The sequence below is a fragment of the Tamandua tetradactyla genome, chromosome 6 (assembly GCF_023851605.1).
Source record: "Tamandua tetradactyla isolate mTamTet1 chromosome 6, mTamTet1.pri, whole genome shotgun sequence".
Taxonomy (NCBI): domain Eukaryota; kingdom Metazoa; phylum Chordata; class Mammalia; order Pilosa; family Myrmecophagidae; genus Tamandua; species Tamandua tetradactyla.
The window spans coordinates 66275585-66293295 of record NC_135332.1 but is presented as its reverse complement, the minus strand read 5'-3'; the positions used below and the strand labels follow the sequence as shown (position 1 = coordinate 66293295).

General features: G+C 37.5%; 1 protein-coding gene across 20 annotated transcripts in view; it reads right to left on the bottom strand.

The window, feature by feature from the left end:
- MYOCD (myocardin) overlaps window positions 1-17711 on the bottom strand; it is a 510995-nt gene that overhangs the window by 327202 nt on the left and 166082 nt on the right. For 17 of the 20 annotated variants that reach the window (XM_077166024.1, XM_077166026.1, XM_077166023.1 and 14 more), the window contains one exon: window positions 12771-12821. The exons of the other annotated variants lie outside the window; for them this stretch is intronic. The gene's annotated coding sequence lies outside the window, so the exon portion shown is untranslated. The remainder of the gene's footprint in view (window positions 1-12770; window positions 12822-17711) is intronic. 20 annotated transcript variants of the gene reach the window in all.

Sequence of the window (17711 nt, the reverse complement as noted above, 5' to 3'; positions counted from 1 at the left end):
AATAAAAAAACTAGAAAAAAGATCAATAAATTAAACTCAAAATAACAGCATAGAGAAACAATATAGATCATAGCAAAAATCAATGAAATGTAAACCAGAAAACACAATAGAGAAAATGAATGAAACCAAAAGCTGATTATTTGAGATCAGTAAAATTGATAAACATCCAGCCAGACCCATCAGGGAGGGGAAAAAAAGAGAGAGAAAGAAGACACAAATTAACAGTATCAGTAGTGAAAGCAATAACATCACAACAGATTCTACAGATATTAAAAGGATTATTATGAACAACTTCATGCCAATAAACTTGACAACCTAGAAGAAATGAACAAATTCCTTGAGAGACATGACCAAAATGCCCTCAGAAAGAAGTGACATGAATAATAACCTTATCTCTATTTTAAAAATTGAATTTTTAGTTTGAAAAATCTACTATTTTCTTTCTTCCAACAAAGAAAATCCAGGTGATTTCACAGGTTAATTCTACCAGATATTTAAGGAAGAACTAATATCAATTTGACAAAAGTGCTTAAAGAAAATTGAAGAGGAAAGAATGCTTCCCAACCCATTCTATGAGGGGGAGCCTTACTCTGACCAGGGAAAGATACTACTACATTAATGAAAAGTTCCTAAACAAAACCTTAGCAAACTGAATCCATTTCTGTATAAAGAAGATAATAAATCATGATCAAATGGGGATTTTTCTAGAAATGCAAGGTTTGTGTAACATTAGAAAACAATCAACAGCTAAAAAAGGAAAAAATATCTTCGCAAAAAGATAGAGAACATCACTTGACAAAATACAGCATTATTCCTGATAAAAATTCTCAGGAAGCTGGGTGGTGCAAGGGTGGCTCAGTGGTAGAATTCTCGCCTACCATGCTGGATACCCAGGTTTGATTCCTGGAGCATGCTCAGTAAGCTAAAACTAGAAGGAAACTTCCTTAACCTGATAAAAGTTACCTATGAAAAACCCTCAAGCCATACTCACACAAAAGTGCATACTGTGTGTCTTAGTATCCAGGCAGCTAAGACAAATACCATGTGATGAGCTGGCTTAACAATATATATTTATTGGTTCACAGTTTTGATGCTAGGAAAACTCTAGGTATCAGGAAGGTGATGCTTTCTCCTCAGAGACTGTGGGGGCTGTTTGCCAGTGATCTTTAGGTTCCTTAGCTTTCCCTGTCACATGGTGATGCACATGGCAGTGTCCTCTCCTTTGTCTTCTGGTTTCCTGTTAACCTCTGGTTTCCCGCTAACTTCTGGCTTCTCCCCGTGAACTTCTCTTCTGTGTCCAATTTCCTTTGCTTTTAAGAACTTCAGCCATATTGGGTTAAGGCCCATCCTCAGTCGGTGTGGTGTATCTTACCTAATAACATCTTCAGCATCTTCAGTGGTCCTATTTACAAATGGATTTCACCCACAATACCAAGGCATAGAACCTGACAATGCCTTTCTTGGGTAACACTGATTCAATCCCCAACACTGTATAATCCCATTTACATAAAAATCTAGAAAATGCAAACTAATCTACAGTAATGGAAAGCAAATCAGTGATTGCCTGGTATGGAGCCCAAGAAGGTTCTACGTGGGGAGTTACAAAAGACCATGACAAAATGTTGGAGATGATAGATATGTTCATTATTTTGATCATGGTGATGATTTCTTGGTTGTATGTACATATCAAAATTTATCAAATCATACAGTTCAAGTATGTTCAGTTTATTGAATGTCAATTAAACCTTAGTAAAGCCATTGTAAAATCCTACAAAAGTTTTTACATTATTATTATGTTTGGATGGAGCATTTTATATTTATTTTTAGATCCTTTAGTATTTTAACCCCTTCCCTTCACATTCACATCCTTTCAAAGCATTCCTTCTACTTACTCCCACTCTTTCCTGCCCATCCTTCAAAGCCTATTGTTGTCAACAAAAGCAATTCTTAGCAACTTAAATCTGAAGATGCAGTAGTATGGTTGTATAAATTAGAATTTTAGCACTTTACACAACAAATATTCAACAACACCATTTTCCTATTTTAGATTGCTTTTACAATAAAATCCAAAGTGGCCTCACAGCTCTGCCTGATATAGTATCTGTTTACTTTTTCAATCTAATCTTTTATCACTCCCAATGTTCAAAAAAAACACTGCTCCTTAAAAATACCAGGTTCTTTCCTGCCCCAGGACCTTTGCACCTGCTTCCCTTGCTGTTTGGAACGCTCATTCTCTAGTACTTTATTTTTGCATGTGGCTCTTCTGAATTTTTCAAGTCTCAATCCAATTATTACCTTCTTATATCTTAAGAATGCCCCTCCCACTCCTAGATACTGTCACCAGCTGTAACCCTCTTTATCGCTTTTACAGCATTTGTCACATTTTGATATTCCTAGAGATTTGTTCACTTGTTTATTATTTATCTCTCCATGACAGTGTAAGCTCCTCAATATCAGAAATATATTCTGTCTTGTATACTCCCTTGTCCCTATGACATAGCATAGCATCTGGTATATAGTAAATTCTCAATGAGGTAGTTTAAAATTGTTATGTACCCCAGAAAAAGTCATGTTCTTCTCATCCATTCTTGTGGGTGTAGACCTATTGTGGGTGGGAACTTTTGATGAGGTTATTTCAATTGACAGTCAAGGTTGGGTTTTAATTCTCTTATTGGGGTCCTTTATAAGAGGATAAAACACAGAGAGATGAAATTAAGAGAAGCTCGCAAAGTCCTAGGGAAACTGAGAGGAAGCCACTGAAGCTAGAAACTGGAAGCAACAAACCCTGGAAAGAAAGACCAGCAGATGTCACCATGTGCCTTGCTATCTGACAGAGGAGCCCAAGATTGCCATTATCTGGTCTTCAGAGAAGGTATTGTCCTGTTGATGCCTTAATTGGGACATTTTGAGGGCCTTAGACCATAAATTTGTTAAAAAAAACAGTCCATTTCTGGCATATTGCATTTCATCAGCGCTAGCAAACCAAAACACTCAACAAATACTTATGAGTAAGGGGATGAAAGGAATGAACTAAGAACAAACTGAAAGAGATTTTATGGGAAAAGCAATGCTGAAACTCATCGGGGAAGAATGATGCCAGGAAAGCAGAGGGCAGAGTAGAAGCCACTGACTTTGACAGACATGGGTTCGTTTCAGGTCCCTTACTTATTATGTGATGCCAGACAAGACTGTTTAAATGATCTATTTCCCTATTTGTCATATGGGGACACAAATAGCTTTTAGAGGATTGCTGTGGGATATGAATGATATATATGTAAAGACATCTCTTGTAGTGCCAGTACATAGTAACAGCTCAATAAATAACTTCCCTCCCCCTTTCCCCAATCCCAGCTAGAGATAACTCTTTGGACAGAGGCAAGTTCACAGGCAAGGGCATGGTATATTTGGAGGACTATAGGAACAAGAAAGAATTTAGGAGTACAGCCAGGGAGAAATGGAAGTCAAAGCTGGAAAGGTACTTTGGTACCAAGTTGAACATGAACTTAATGATATGCCAAGTCTGGATGTCAATCTGTGGCTAGCAGGAAGTTATGGTGTAACTTAGGTTGGGGAGATCTATAATTTATGAGATTATATATCATCTAGTAATCACTCTAGTAACAGTGTGGTTAGAGGAGTAAAAGGAGCTGAAGGCTGGGGAAGATTGGAAGGGAGAAGAGTTAGAATTTTTTTAGTAGTCTAGATTGCAGGGTTCTTTCTATCACTGGTAGAAGACAAAATCACATGTCAGGAGACCATTTGAATCATCATGAGGTTGTGATATAATTTTTCATACCCAGTGTTGCTGAAGAGAAGAGAGAACTTTAATTTTCTGATTAAGGAGAAAGAGAAAGGATTGAGATGTTTAAAATCCCTAAGGCTACCAAGACACAAAACAAGAGAATTGGCAGCAAACAGCCAGGCAATGATGTCTAGTAAAGAACAAGTGGATAAACTGGTTAATAAAGGACTCAGCATTTGAATACAGAAACCATGCAGTTGAAGGTTATGACTCAAGTGTTCCTAGCAACTCCATTAAACAGGAACAATGTATAATAACAGCTCTAATTTCTGGAGCACAAGTACAGGAGATAACCAACAAACCTGGGAACTGAAAGGGTACCCTTGACAAATAAATAAAAATAAGACTTCACTGGTATTGACTCTTACTGGAACTACTGGCGAGACTGAAGACTTGTACATTTGAATTTGCAAGACTTGTGCTTCAACCTTTGAAGTGACATTGACCTTTTCGGTTAGCTATGGCAGGGAGACTGTTGATGCTTGAACCTAGTGCTGCAAGAGAATCACAAGTGAAGCATGATTCAAATTCCGATGGCCAGAGATTCTGATTCAGTAGGCTGGAATAGAGTCTGACCTCTGAATTCCAATAAGTTCCTAAGGCTATACTGCTGCTTAACCAGCTTTGAGAATCACTAATAGGGGATGTGGCTTTATCACAGGCAAAAAAAATGAGGTGTTAGAAAGTATAGTCTGATTTTTCTGTACAATGAATTTGTAAGAATAATCATTATACCGAATGACTATCTTGCACATATAATTTTAGATATATATGTAATTACATAATTTAAATGGAGATCATTAAAATCAGTTAAAAATGATCTCACTCTTCTTTAACTCTTAAAAACAGGTTATATGGTTTTAGATTGGAAGTATTGATGAAGACACCTGGAGTGCACAGAAAGGGTTCAAAGGAAAGACTGAGGGAGAGTATTTGCAGGGCTCGGTTCCAAAGACAAGGGAAAAAATTTTCTAGGAAAGAGATGCGGCTGTGTTGAATTCCATTTCCCAAGGTAGCAGGGGTGAGTGGTGCTTCCTTATAAACCCAAACCTGGTGAAAGGGACTGAAACGAGATACTCAGAGAGTCTGAGTCTGATTCTGATAGATAAAGAGATGATACATAGACCAACTGACATAGAGATGGATAGATAGAATGATACAGCAAATGTGGCAAGACAGGGTGAATCTGGCTACCTGGGTAGAGGGTATGTTGGAGTTCTCTGCATGGGTTTTATATCATTTTGAAATTGTCCTGTAAGACTGAAATTATTTAAAAATAAAAGATTTAAGAAAAGAAATAATTGCTACTAAATCAAGTTTAGAGTTTTGGTTATTATGTGGAACCTATCATTCCAATAACTGAATTCAGATTAGCATGTGAGTTAAAGTACCCAACCTTGCAGCTGGCCATGTTCATTCAATGGCAAGGGCAATTTTAAAGGCATAGTTGGAGATTAATAGCAACAAAGTTATTTTCTAATTGAATCTCACAGATTGTGTATGCTTGATGCATGGGTTAAAAGAGTATACTCTCTTCAATTAGCCAAATCTTAGGAGGGGGACAATAAACAATCCTCTATCTTAGCCTCTCAGTTTGATCTCAACAATTACCAGAAACCAAAACACTCTTCTGCAATGTGAAGTGACCTTAGACAATTGTTCTTATATATACAGTTCTCTATTATGCACAGATATAAAAACACATTTTTAGTAAAATACAGTTTATAGTTACTCATGGACCAATTATTTAGTTGGTGCGTTATCTAGACCTTTGGCAATTTGTTCTTTTACTTAATGTTTCAAATTTCATGCTTTTGTTCTCTACACTCACACTCTACCCACTTTTCTTAACCACTATTACTATAGTTCCTGTTAACAGTTTTTTCCAGGAAAAAAGCTCACTACATTTATGGTATGTTTTGGAAGTTCATCTCTCCACATTATGCATCCCCTACCCAAAGAAGGTATCAATGTTGGATAATCTGTTCCAGCACAGTCATATCATATTTGAATAACATTGACTTAACTTGAAGATAAATCTTGATCCTTGTCAAAGGAACTTCTTACCTTTTTTTTTGGGTTTGGGAAAGTTTTCCTTAGTGCTGTCATATTAATCTTTTTTAAATGTTTTTGTTGTTGTTGTTGTTTTTAACATGGGTAGGCACCGGGAATCGAACCTGGGTCTCCAGCATGGCAGGAATCGAACTCTACCACTGAATCACCGTGGCCCATCCAATGTTTTTTTTCTTTAATTGTGAAAAATAACATACATACAAAAAGCAATACACTTATAAGTACATATTAACAAGTAGTTATACAACTGAATTTTAAAGTTTGGTATGGGTTATAGTTCCACAATTTTTCATTTTTATTTCTAGCTCCTCCAAGACACTAGAGACCAAAAGAAATCAGCAGTCATATTCATTTGTTAATCCTATCTTCTCTATTATACTCTTCCTTCTCTTTTCTTTCTTTTCTGTGAAAAATAACATAAATACAAAAAAGCAATAATTTTCAAAGGATATCGCAACAATTAGTTGTAGAACAGATTTCAGAATTTGGTATTTGGTAAAACCACAATTTTAGGTTTTTATTTCTAGGTGCTCTAAGTTACTGGAGACTAAAAGAAATATCAGTATACCGATTCAGCCCTCATATTCATTTGTTAAACCCAACCTTCTCTGTATAACTTCACCATTACCTTTGGTCTTTCTCTCACTCTTTAGAGGTATTTGGGCTATGCCCATTCTAACTTTTTCATTTTGGAAGGGCTGTCGATAATATGGGATGGGGGATAGAACTAGTTGACATTCTGGAGAGGCTGGGCCCTCTGCATTTCAGGGTCGTATTAATCTTATAATAAAATGGGGATTGGAATTGAAAGAAACAAACAAAAAATAAAATGAAGTCTTTTTTAAAAAGTGTATTCTAACCCTGGTCTTCTATAAATCCATTTCCCCAACTCCCTTTCAACAACAACAACAACAAAATATCAAAATCTTTTTTTAACTTATCTTCCACATCATCTAACAGTTAGAAATTCCTTAAGGTATAGTTATGATTGATTCTAAAGCTTCTGTAAGCAAATCAGAAACAGGAATAGTGATAAAATATCTGCTGCCTCATCTCTCCAGAGTAAAACAAAACAGACAAGCAGAAGCAATTAAAACACGAGAGAGTTATTCCAAAGAAAAGGTAGGAGATACTTTCCAGAAAGAGAGTATACAAGAGGATCAAATACCACCAAGAGGTTAAGAAAGTTGAGGACTGTGAAGAAAGGTATTGAATTTGCCATCGAGTGGCCATTATAAGGACTGTTAGGAAGTAGTTTGGGCAGGTTAGTTATGGCAAAAGAGATTAAGAAACCAATTTTTGGTTCAGAAACAGTATCAGATAGTGTACAATACTCTGCAGATATATGACACTAAAAGAAAAGTAGAATTACTGCAATAAGATAGTAGGATACAATAAAGATTATTTTGTTTCATTAGATTTGCTTTTGTTTTTGTGGACAAGTGATATTATTATGCTTATAGGCAGAAAAGGAGACACTAAGAGAGAAAGAGAGACTTATAAGAACTTAGCCTAAATTCCTGAGGGACCTCAACCAGTTTTGATTTCTAGCGACTTACAAATAGACTTCAGGTGTTTGCAATTAGACTGCGCTTCTCCAACCTCACTTTGCAGTCGCGTGTGAGTTTGATTGGAATCAGCTGGCCCATAAGTAACGCAATGACACTGTACAGAACACAACAGGCTTTCCTGATGGTTTTTATCAGAGGATGGTCCTTGTTATCAGCATTTGGTTTCCTAAAATCTTGGGTATGGAAGACTCAAGAGATAAGATAAAAGAACTGGATTTTTTTCTGATGTAAGGCGTGTACATTAATCCATTCGTCCATTTTTCCCATGTTGAGATTTTCCCATGTTGAGAACATGTTTTTGGAAGTCAAGCCTCCAGTAACTACATGCAGCACAAAAGTCAATCAAAATTTGTTTAGAGTACTGATGAGGATGTCCATTGGCAAAAGCATAGTGGTTTTAATGAAGAGTGACCTCTTTGTTCCTATGTCTGAATAGCCAAAAGTTGGAAGCAAACCAAGTGCCCATCAACAGATGAATGGATAAACAAAATGTGCTATATACGCAGAGTGGAATATTATTAAGCCATAAAAAGGAATGAATTTCTGATTCACGCTACATGGATGAACCTTAAATACTTGTATTAAGTGAAATAAGCTAGACACAAAAGGACTGATATTACATGATCTCACTTACGTGAAATAAGTTGAATATGCAAATTAATGGAGAGCAGGAGGATGGATGGGAGATGGGGAGTTAATGCTTAAAGGGTACAGAGTTTCTGTTTATGGTGATAGAAAAGTTTTGGTAATGGATGGTGGTGATGGTAGTACAAGACTGAATGTAATTAACACCACTGAACTGCATCCTTTAAAGTGGTTAAAATGGGAAATGTTATATTGTATATAGGTTATCAGAACTCAAATTCTAAAATTAAATAAAGGAGAGGGAAAGAGCCCTTTTCAAGAACACCATCAACAGATTGGTTTCTTAGATGACAGAGGCCTAACAGTCTCCCTCAGAAACAACCTACATGCTGATACATCTCCCAAGAGTATCTCCACTCCATTACTCTCCTCTCCAAAAAGATAAAATCACCTCTTGATAAATACATTAACTCATCTGTTATATATAAGAAATAAATCTCACCTGTTTATTCAAGCAACCATCCTTGAAAGACTTCCTGTCTCCATTTCATAGAGAAATGATACCAAGCCTTTACCAAGCACTTGTCAAAGTTATTTTATTTAAATCTCTGTAAATTTAGCAATCATTGTCATTACCTCCATTTTATAGAGGAGAAAACTCGGTTTGGAGAATTTAAGTGATTTGTGAACCAAAGATGCTGTTAGAAAAGTGTAGGTGTTGAGGGTAATTCGGGGTTCAGCTGGACTAGGAGACACGTACCAGAGCCACCCTTCTTTATGGTTTCCTGAGAGACGAGTAAATGTGGGAGCAGTGGCAAATGGGCTAGTAAACTTAATTTCTGGCATCGTGTTCTCTCTTATTCCAGGATATAATGTGATTTGGGGGCCAGCCTACATGGAATGGAAGAGGAGAGAGCCAAAGAGAGCCCAAAGAGCCAGGGAGGGGGGATATTTGCTATCCTTGCCATTAATAACTGCTGCTAGTTTGGCACTAACTAGCCCCTGGCTTGTCTGGAATGTGGGTGAAGAGAATGCAGCCCTCAGACCCTGAGCTTACTGCTCCAGGCACATAGGAGGAAAAATAAAGGGGAAACCCATACAAACACTGGACACTGGACCTTTTAACGTGGCTTGCCGTTAACGAGGTCATTAATATCTGCAATCTGATGTAGTCAGATATTTCCTTCTCTGGGAGGAGCTAGAAAGAGTATGAAAGGACTGTTTTCCTCCCCTACTTTGTTAAACCAGGACCACTAGCCAGATTCTCTGACTCTGATGAAGTAACCAAATAAGAAGATGCCACAATGGAAGGGGGCTCAAATAAGTAACATAGACAAGCAGTTTAGAAAAAGAAGAATTTGCTTTGGGCTCACCCAATCAAGAACGTCTTCTGGAAATGGTGGGGTTTTATACAAATGTCTGTCTGTAACCAATGGACACAGTTGCCATTCAACCAATAAAACCCATCTTTGAAAAGAATGGAAATTCATGCAAACACTTGGACATGAATGTTAAAAGCATCATTATTCTTAATAGCCAAAAGGTAGAAATAACCCTATTGTCCATCAACAGATGAAAAGATAAAACAAAATGCAGTACACACACACACACACAGAATGGAATATCATTGGGCCATGAAATGGAATGAAGTTCTGATACATGCTATAACATGGATGGACCTTGAAAACATGCTAAGTGAAAGAAGCCAGACATAAAACGCCACATATTATATGATTCATAGATATGAAAAATCCAGTACAGACAAATCCATAGAGACAGAAAGGAGATTAGTAGTTGCTTATGCATGTGGGGGTGGATGGGGAGTTGAGGGGTAATAGTTAAAGGGTACAGGGTTTCTTCTCAAGGTGATGAAAATGTTCTATAATTGCCTGTGATGATGGCTGCACATATCTGGGAATATACTAAAAACCATTTCATTGTACATTTCAAATGGCTGCATTGTAGGACAGGATGTGAATAATATCTCAATACAGCTGTTTAAAAATAAGAAGTAAGGAGAAGAGAAGGAAAGGGAAGGGAAAAAGAATGGAAGATCATGGCTGGTTTCGGGCCTTGCACCTTGCCACAGCAGAGCTTTGGAACAGCTTGCTCCCTTCTCAAGAAGCTGGAGCATTAACAGCAAGAAATCTTAAGTCAGAAGGATTTTTCTCTCCTGGAAAAAACTAACCATGACAGAGTTTGGCACAGTCCTGGGGCTGAAGCTTTAGACATTCAGCGCCCTAGTGATCTGTGGTTGTTTTAGGAACCAGCCTATGCATCGGAGGGTTCTCAGGAAACAAACAGCCAGAGGATCTCTCTGCTGCCCAGGGGGCCCCTTAGCCCTGTTCTCATTTACCCTGACTAATCGTCTTAGTAGGTGTTGGGTCAGAGTCAACAAGGGATCTGACTAAGGTCATTTGCTTGCTTTGTTTACACTGCTAATTTTATCACTGCTTGGAAAGTTAATGGTATTATTTATACTTTAACTATGATAAACGTCCATTTAAAGCAGAGCTGGTGCAAGTTAAGGATCAATATGGCAAATTCAAAACTTTTTATGTAGGAAATACTAATATTTTTGAGCCCCCTCTTTGTTTCCAGAAAGCTTTACTTGATGATAACAAGTGGTGCTCCTAGCCCTGTGCTTCTCAAATTGTATTCTCAGGACAACCAGCTTTTGAATCGCCATGAGTGCTGGAAGGTGGGGCACAAGAAGCTGCATGCTAATGAGCATGTCTGGTGATCCTGATGCTTATTAAAGTTTGAGAATTTCTGATAGACTTTTTTCCCATTAGTGATGCTGGGAGCTGCTGGGAAAATGAAGGATCAAGGGAACGGTTTGAAGCCTTGTTGTTAGCTACATCTCAAAATGATGTGTCCCTGTTTCAGATTTCAAGGAAGCCTTGGACTTTTAATAACCTGTGCAATAGAATGGTGCTTGTCAAACTTTAACATGCACACAAATCACCTATTTTTAAAAGGTCTGGGTGGACACCTGAGACTCTGCATTTTCACAAAGCCCCAGGTGAGGTCAATGCTACTGGCCCATGGACCACACTTTGAGTAGCAAGGCAAAAGAGGATATTGGGATCCAGATATGATTCAATGTTATCTATTGTGGCTTGCCTCAATGAGCCTCCTCAACTTGAAACTCAAGGTTTTGCCTTTCCTCTCACTCATAGTCTACACCCTCCAAAAAACTGGTCCTCTTCATACTTCTTGAACAAGTCATATGATTTCCCCTCCCCAAGTATGTGCTCATATTTCCCCCCTTTCTAGACTATTTTTCTCCAACTAATGTGAACTACAGAACTTCTGCCCAAACTCTGTGATCTATCACGAATTCTTATCACCAGATAACCCTGCTTCCATCCTGGGTGAGGTATTCTAACTGCTCCTTTTCCTACCCACAGGTGGAAGAACTATGAAGTGGCAGAGTTTTATCTCAAGTCTCTTAGTTCGGTAACCATGATTTAAAAACAATGTCCAAGAAAAGCAATGTGGGCCAAGGGCTATATGAGCTGTATAGACCTTGAATGCTAAAGGTATTATGGGGTGGAGCAAATGGTCACTGAAGGCTATGGAAGAAACAGGGTGAGGGTAAATGGAGGCGGCAGAAGTTTTTATGACAGGCTTGGGCTCCTGCATCCTAAGTAATATGGGAAAGAAAGTGCTGCTTTATGAACAGCTGCGAGAGTGACCGAAAGTCCAACCCAGTCCCACATACCCAGCTGCTACAAACATACACCAAAGCAGAACCCTCTGCTGGAGAATATAGCTTCCTCCCCAGAATTTAAGATGGTCATGCTCCCTGAGGAAGCCCATGTTAGATAATCTCAAATCCATGTTATATAATCCTGCTTTTGGAGGAAGGAGCGAACTCAGCCATCCTCTCTCCATGTTCCTTCCTTGTCCTTTAATCCAGGGATATTTCACCTGAGCAGGACTCAGAGGAGCTTCCACCTTTGTGCACAGCCCTTACTGTAGGAGAAGGAGGTATGAAACTAATCAGAACTCCTGCCATCTTGGGGCCATGGGTGGCTGGTAGGGAGATTTGCTGACCTTTAAAGACCTTAGCCATTTCCTCTCCCCTTCTTCTTTTCTGGACTCGTGTGCAGTATGGGCCCCCTGGCCCTGCTGGCAGGACTGCCTCCCTCCCTCACCTTGCACCCTCATAGCCTCTTCCAGCCTCTCTGCCCAGTCTGCTCTGGGGTCTGACCAATTTAAATTCAGGAGAGGAAGCCATATGCTGCAGAGAGTTTTGCAGGTGGGAACATGAGATGGGGTTGGGATTTGGGGTGTTTACCCAACTGCTTATAAAGCAATACTCCTTTTCCCATTTGGTTTAGGGTGTGGGTGCCCAAGGCTGCTGCCAAATCTCTGGCATTTCCATTTACACCTCCACCCACCCTCACCTCATTTTCATTAGTATTCAATAACCATTCCCCCCACCATGTAATATCTTTAGCATTTGTAGTCCTATGACTCACTTAGTTTTTGACCCATGTTGTTTGACTTTGAAATTGTTTTTAAGTCATGGTCACCCAAATAAGATTTGGTGAATAAGAAGTAAAACAGTCAAGAGCAGAAACTATATCTTAAGACTTTTCTGCAACTTTAGCTCCCAGTCCATTTCCTAAACATAGCGGTCCTCAATAAATGTATTTTGATGATGATGAACAACAACAAAAAAAACATTGTCAAAGGGTCTTGACCACAAAATATTGTGCTTTAATCACCCATCTGGGTATCACGTAACTTAGAAAAGGCAGTGGAAAAAATATATATATCTGAAAGAAAAGAGAGAGATGAATCAAGATGGAAATACAAGAAGAAAGTTGAAAAGCTAACAAAATGGTGAAAATGGGTATGAAATTAATTTTAAGACTCTGTGTTTACCTTATCACTGTCATGGTATTGCTCTGGCCTATGGTGAATTAGATCTTAAATTCTATGATCCCTGTTGTAACAACTTACTTTGGAACCAATTACTGGACAAAATTGTAGGGTAGAAGAGTGTTTTCAATTCTTTCTAGATGATAAAAAAGCAGCTATTTGGGTATTCTTTTGGGGAAGCAGCTATGATCTGGCAACTGCTTATGGTCATGAGGTAGTTCAGAAACACAGAACCCTGGAAATTGAGATTCACCCTAGGCTTTCTCAGAGATGTGTTATGTCTAATTGATTTCCTTCTTTCACTGTCCCAAGTACCAGACTGATGATAGGGATGCTTGTTTGCTCTTGGGAGGTCCCTCATGCCTCCTTGATGATCTAATCATTTGTTCCTGGATCTTCATATAATTAATGTATGTGAGTCACCATTTGGGTTAGAGAAACGATCTCTCCAGAATATAGAAGCAAATCCACTAAATACACGAAATAAACATAAGAAACGTGGTTGTTCACTAATGTTCACTGGAAAACCAAATGAAAGCTAAGGAATTTTATGGGAATAGATACTCCCCATTCATTGAAAATCATGGAAATTATTTTCCAACTTTAATAGAAATCACTCAATGTGCAAAAGTAAATTCCACAGAAAAAATATAAATTAGACATCATACTGATGATATGATTACAGGTATTTCCTGCCATCAGATTTATGTCAACCTTACCCTCATCCAAATCTATGTCCTTTTGCTTATTCAAGTATCCTTTTGTATCCCAAAGTAATTTTGCATACCTTTACCATGTATGTTTTTGTTATGTGTGGGGTTTTTTCCGGTTTTTTTGTTACCATGGAAATGGGATATTCTTCCTGCTACATTCTCAAACCAAAATTGTTTTATTATAAAGGAATTGAGATTTTGTAAGTGACCATATTACTGACATTTCTTAACAATTCTAGTTTTTTGTTTTTTTAACTGTGTCTCTGATTCCCTACTTTTTATAGTCAGGCATTTTTGTTACTATTACCTTAATTTTATTAATTAAAAAAATGAGATTGAGAAAGATTGAATATGTTGCCAACACACAGTTAGGAAGTGATAGAATGTGAAATGGTGTTTATAAGTATGGGGATTAATAGTCCCTTGAAATTCTGAAAGAATTCTCCTATAGAATTAGAATTAGCATCTCTATTGCTGATGACATCAAGACTTATTTCAATATCTCTATTAATTAAATATTCATTTCAGTTTTCCTCTTCCAATAAACTCTTCTAATTTATATTTTCCTAAAACTTGCAAATCTATTAGCTTTGGGCTTTATAAGAGTCCTTTTAATATAATTTATCTACTTCATATCTGTGATTACACTTACTTTCTAATGCCTAAAGTTATGTTTCTGAGTGGGCTCTCTTTTTACATTTTCTATCGACAAGCTAAACTTTTTACTATTTTATTGCTGAATCATTTATAAATCCAAAGTCATTAAGGTTTGTTTCATTTTTTTATTCTATTATTTATTTTTTCCTATTTTTTTTTTCCTGTCCTGTAGGCAGAAACAGCTTACAGACAGTGAAAGCAGTATAAGAATTAATTTATGATGAAATGTACTAGGACAAAAGATTACTACCTTTAAGTTGTAAAACACAGCACCTCAGGGGCAGGCCAGAGTCTATTTCATAGGGAGTAAAGGGGCATTTGGATTCTGGTAAATGAGGGAATTTTTAAGACCACAAGCCCAGGACAAGAAACAAACTGAGAAGAGACAGAGAGAGCCATGTATTTCAATTTCACCATAGGCTGATCTCAGGGGACTAAACTGTGATGAAAAGCCCTAGCCAACACAAAACCAATTTGCAAAGATGAAGAAAGGTACTTTTTGCTTTGCTTTGTTTGTTTTTGTTAGCTCCTGGCACCCAAAGAAATCTCTGTCATATCACTAGGTGGATACAACTTAAGGAACAAAAAGCAAAGGAACTGAATCCCAGAGTTAACACTTTAAAATACTAAAATGTATAGTGTACGACGAGAGATTACAAGAGAAACAAAGAAACAGGAAATGATGGTCCATCCAAAGACATAAGAAAAAATCCAGAAACCATCAACAAAGAAGAACAGACTTTGAACATACTAGAAAAATATTTTTAAAATATGATCTTGGACATTATACATGATGCCCAATGGATGGAGGTGGCTGAAGGATACACTGATCGAGAAGTAGAATGGTGAACTGTGGTGTATACATATGATGGAATATTGTTCAGCTACAGAAAGGAACAAAATCATGAGGCATGCAATGGTGTGGATGAACCTGGGGGACATTATGTGGTACAAAATAAGTAAGAAACAAAATAACAAATATTGAATGGTTGCATTTAGAAAATACTTATAAGAAAAATTGGGGCCAAGACTGTAAGCTCTCATAGTAGTCACATTTAGTCCAGAGCTGTCATTGTTATTTCTAGATTTTGAGAGACTGTGCTATATATGCATAACCTGGTATTTCCCTGGAACTGTTGGTACCTATGGGACACCTAAGACTCAGAGTAGGAGTTCTGCAGATCTGAAAGTCACATTCACATACAATAACTGTTAAAGAAATTGAAAAGGCGATCAGGCTTCGCATAGAGATGAGAATGAAGCTGATGTGGTCAGGACTAAGGTAAATCAGAATACAGGAGTAAGGAGGACACTCTCTGTATTTCAGAACTTCCTCTACTCTAGGCAACCAAAGGAAGAGAGGTCTATTTTATTCAAAACCTAAATTTTCTGTAGCACATAATCTAACTCAACCTGTCCGGATAGATTTATTTAAACAACCCAAACACAGGGAGCTCAGAATGGGAATGAGGGCTTGTAATTCTGTATAGCTTAATGCAATACCCAGATACATCCCTGAGTATGTTGAACAGATAATTTTAAAGTATTGGCAAAGTCCTGTGAGGAATGGGAGAAAAAATATGAACTCTTAAACTTTACCACTGGAGAAAGTCTGATACCATTTTAAACATTAGGGACTCCCAAGTCAATAGGCCAAGCCCTTGATCTTAAAGCTTGCTCTTGTGAAGCTTAATTATGTAGCAGAGAAGCAAAGCCTACCTATAGTTATGCCTAAGAGTTACTTCCAGAGGACTTCTTTTGTTGCTAGATGTGGCCTCTCTTTCTCTCTAAGCCAAACTCTGCAAATAAAATCATTACCTCCTCCAGTATGTGAGACATGACATCCAGGGGTGAAAGTCTCCCTGGCAATGTGGGATATGACTCCCAGGGATGAGCCTGGCCCTGGCACTGTGGGATCGACAATGCCTTCCTGACCAAAAGGGGGCAATGAATTGTAACAAAGTAAGGTATCAATGGCTAAGAGAGTTCAAATACAGTCAAGAGGCTATTCTGGAGGCTACTCTTATGCAAGAACTTCAGCTAAATATTGTTATTTGCCATGGTTTGCCAAACCCCAACCAAAATCATTCCTGTCAATCCTAAAGCACATGTAGGGCTTTATATGAGATTCTACAAGGTTCCATGAACTAGGATTACTCTCCAGAAACCTACAACCTCCAGATGGGTTCCTAAACCCAATAAATCCTGAAATCCAGCAGAGGCAGCCTCTCCAGAACATCAACTAGTTCCATCCCCTCTAACCTATATTATCAACAGCTATTTCCAACATGAAAAATTTAGAATGGGCATAACCCAAATACCCCTAAAAATTAGGAGAAAGAGCAAAGGAGAAGAAGACAGAGTTATAACAGAGAAGATAGGATTTAACAAATGAGTATGACTGCTGAATCATTATATTGATTTTTTTTTTTTTTTTTGGTCTCCAGTGTCTTGGAGCAGCTAGAAGGAAAAACCTAAAATTGTGGCACTGTGGCCCATATCAAACTATGAAGCTTGTTCTATAACTTACTACTGTGGTATGCTTTGAAATTTATTACTTTTTTGTATATATGTTGTTTTTCACAACAACAATAAAAAAATAAAATTATGATCTTTAATATGTTCAAAGGGATAAAGGAAAACACAAAGAAAGAACTAAAGGATATCAAGAAAATAATGAATGAACCGTATGGGAATCTCAATAAGGGGAAAGAAATTTTTTAAAGTAGCCAAACAAATACTGAAGATGAAGATGAAGATAAAAGGGTCAATTCAACAAGAAGATATGACAACTTAAAATCAATATATGTACCTAACAGCAGAGCCCCAAAATATATGATGCAATTATCGACAGATTTGAAGGGAAAAATAGACACTTCTACATTAATAATAGAAGACTTCAGTACCTCAATTTCAAAACAGAACATCTAGGCAGAAGACCAATAAGGAAATAGCAGACTTGAACAATACTATAAATGAATCTGAAATTACAGACATATATAGAATACTTCACCCACAGCAGCAGAATACACAATCTTCTCTAGTGCACATGGGCCATTCTCCTGGATAAACCATATGTTAGGTCACAAAATAAGTCTTAACACACTTAAAAATATTGAAATTATAAAATGTATACTCCTTGACCATGGTAGAATAAAGCCATCTATAACAGAGGGAGAAGTGGGAAATTCATATATATGTGGAAATTAAACAATACAGTCATAAACAACCAATGGGTCAAAGAAGAAATCACAAAGGAAATTGGAAAATATCTTGAGGTAAAAGAAAATGGAAATGCAGCATTCCAAAACTTATGAGATGCACCAAACATAGTGCTGAAAGGGAAATTTATAGCCATAAACGCTTACATGAAATAAGAAGAAAAACCTCAAATCAGAAACCTAACCTCACAAC